This window comes from Nannospalax galili, unplaced genomic scaffold (assembly GCF_000622305.1).
Source record: "Nannospalax galili isolate Female #2095 unplaced genomic scaffold, S.galili_v1.0 scaffold748, whole genome shotgun sequence".
NCBI lineage: Eukaryota > Metazoa > Chordata > Mammalia > Rodentia > Spalacidae > Nannospalax > Nannospalax galili.
The window spans coordinates 102,599-106,365 of record NW_008358283.1 but is presented as its reverse complement, the minus strand read 5'-3'; positions in this window follow the sequence as shown (position 1 = coordinate 106,365).

Below are 3,767 nucleotides of genomic sequence, written 5' to 3'. Positions count from 1 at the left end.
TTCCTGCATGCATGTAAGTGCGCCCATGTCATGCAGTGCCTGAAGAGAACAGAAGGCATCAAATCACCTGGAACTGGTGGTTGTTAGCCACAATGTGGGTTCTGGAATTCAAACCTGGGTCTTCTGCAAGACCAGCCAGTGCTCTTAACTGCTGAGCCATCTCTCCAGCCCAATGGACTAATTTTTTGACAGAAGCTTCAAGACAGCCTAACCTTAAATGGGTAATGTGGTTATTAATGGTGAATATTATACAGATCTATAATGAAAAAGAGCAAGTGGGCCAGAAAAACACAAAATGTACAGATTAGAGAGTAAAAGAAGACTAGAAATTTTAATGTGGTAGTGAAAGTGGGTACTAGAAAAGAGGCTCTCATTGGTAAGGACATTAGTGTCATTAGAAAGAGGTTTCCAGATTTGTGCTTGACCAGTGGAAAGAGTACTCTCATGGCAAGACCCCACCCAGCTAAGCTCCCAACTTGTGAAAGGAAAAAGCTTAAGGCATTTCTGCTCCTAGAAATCCACAACATACAAAAGCTGCTGGTAATGGTGATGAAGGAAGTCAAGGTCTATCCTAAGATGGTAGCCAAATTTAGCAATGTCATTCAGATAATGCTGGCATTAGAGGCATGGAAAATGCCCACCATAACTAAAGGAAAAGACCCTACTACTGAAGAAAAAAACCACTCTTGATATTGGGCACAGAGAAATCAAGCTGGAACTGTGCTGGAAGCTTCTTCCCTGCTGATTAGCATTCATAATGCCAAAAGGTACTAGGTTAGCTGTTAGAGAAGAAAAGTCATCAATGGTGTAACCCAGCTCTGGAAATCTTGTGTTAGAATACTGACATGCCAGGCAAGCTATGCCCAATGGTGTAATAGTGGGATGAATATTCTGTGGGTAAACAACCACTTCCTGATTGGATCTGAGGCCTGCATCATGGAAGGGAATACACGCTTGGTACTGTAAACCTGGTCAAAAGCCTCTGACTAGGTAGTTTGTGGAGCCTATGGAAGAACCTACTACTGGTGTTTTGCTAAATGGACATGTAGCTGAGCTACACTAAATACTCGTGTTTATAGCCATAGGTGGTCCTCTACTTTCATCATAGACTCGTTTCTCATCAAAGTCCTGAGAATAAGAGACTGATAAGTGTTCAGTCCTAAATGGGGCATCTGTATCATCCATTCTGAGGCCCAGGGAACATCATAGAGTAGGGCATGGAAGGACTGTAAGAGCCATAGGATGGGGGCAGAATTATAAAATGCTGTCTTCTGGATATGACATGGACGTTGCAATTGTGGACATGTAGCAGCTGTGACCACCTGCACATAACTGGACAAAATAAAGAGGGACATGACAGTAGAAGGAGGACTGCTTGGGAAGAAAAACAGGGGCCAACAGAAGTTGTATGGTTATAGGAGAGCAATGTGGGAATATGATCATGGGACATTGTATGTAAGTAGGAAACTGTCAAAAATGTTTAAATTAAATTAATGTGCCTCCCAAATGTTGGAATTAAAGGCATGTACTACCATGCCCAGCCAGAACTTTTTTGAAAGAAAATCATGACCAAAGTCCATGTATCCAATGTAAGAGCATTGGTAGATAGGCAAGAGATTTTATATTTTAATGTACTATTATGAATTGGCCATTTTATCATATACAGAGTAAATGTACCTATATTTTGAATGTAGTATTTATTGGAATTGTATCTCCTGTGATTTTTATTGTGGGAAGTAATTGTACCATAAATATTTTTGATAAACATACATATCCATCACTTTGCATATATAACAGCCTTAAATAAAATATTAGACTTAATATTTGTTTATTAAGAAGATTCCACGGGTTGGGGCATGGCTGGAGAGATGGCTCAGCAGTTAAAATCACTGACTATTTTTCCAGAGGACCCAGGTTATATTCATTCCTAGCATTCACATGGTGCCTAATAACTGTCCATAACTCTACTCCCAAGGGATCTGACACCTTCTTCTGAGCTCCATGGACACTAAACAACAGAGATGCACTTACATACATTTAGGCAATATACTCACACACATAAAATAAAAATAATAAATAAAAAATTAATGAAAAAAATATTCTTGAAAAATAAATCAATAGCAATTAATCTAGTAAAATTATTTATAATGTACATTGCTTAGTGGTGTATTGATTAACTTAAGACATTTGTATGTCTATTACTTTTGGTTAGCCATGACTATTTCAAAACTAGATTTTTTTCCAGAATGTTTTTTTGGTTTTTTGTTTTGTTTTGGTTTGGTTTTTGGTCTTTTTGAGACAGCTGGCCTGGAACTCACTATGTAGACCAGGCTGGCCTCGATCTCACAGAGATCCACCTGCTGGTGCCTCCCAAGTGTTGGAATTAAAGACATGTACTACCAAGTATCACACCTTTTGTCTTTTTTTATTTTTTTAGAAGAAACATTTCATTACAACTTTAACATTCTCAGTAACAGTTTCCAGAGCAGAGATACATCTCTTTCAAAAGTGGACAAAAATTTTTTAGGTTCGCTGTTGAATTAATACCGTTATACAATATTGAACTCAGGATAAGCCCTGTAAGACATAAAATTGAATGAGTTTTTAACCTTTAAGAAAGATCTCCATTTCATTTTAAAATATACTGTTTCTTATAAAAAGACTCATTGGTTTTGCTCATAACACTGAGATGTTGGTGCATGTGCCTCTAATCTGTATGTATCTGATTATTACTAGTCATAATCAGTTGCACTCGGATCCTTGGCACCTGTGTATTCTATAAAGTCATCAGGTAGATTTCAATGGTAATGTTTATCACCTCTACTAATTAACATGATGTAAATTTTTATGCTTCCTCCTCAAATATAATTTTTGTAATTTGTTGATTTTTTTTGTGTGTATCACACAGAACATCCCAAATCATCTTATTCAACTATACACCTGCTTCCCAGATGGCACCCTCCCGTAGCCTCCCTCCCCCCACTAGAGCCCTTATACTCTGTTATCTCTGATGCTGTCTGCTGTGTTGTTGGCACCCCCAGCCATTCCCCACTATTTGTCCATCTGGTGAATCTAGTCAGCCTATCTAGAGGTCGTTGTTTTCGGAAGGTCAACCGTTCCTCACCTAGCAGCAATCAGTTGTCAATATTCCTTTGATAAGATTGGGGTCTGCTGTTTATTCCCAGTTCTATGCTGGGTTACTATCTGGGAGTCCCTTAGGCCACCCTGGCCAACAACCCAAAAGAAGGTATCTCCTATCTGGCATTGTTGCTTGTTATGTAGCCTTTAGCTATATATATGGACTCTAAAAAATTATATTGGCCACTTTAACCCAGTTTTTATCCATATTTCCCTTATTAATGCCTGTTTCCTACTGTTCTTCTATTTCAGGTTCTTTCTTTTCCTTTACCTCCCTGATTCCTTTCCATTATCCTGGTCCCTGTAGTTATGTCTGGATACATCCTCACTTATCAGTATTAGTTCTAGGATCCACATATGAGGGAGAACATACGTCGATTTTTTTTTCTGAGTCTATGTTACTTACTTAGTATAACAGTTTTTGAGTTCCATCCATTTACCTGCAAATTTCATTATTTCATCTTTCTTTACTGCCGAGTAAAACTCCATCGTATAAATGAACCACATTTTCATTATCCACTTGTCAATTGAGGGACACTTAGGCTGCTTCCAGCTCTTAGCTATTGTGAAAAGAGCGGCAACAAACATGGATGTACAAATGTCTCTGCAATAGGATGAGTTCTTTGGGT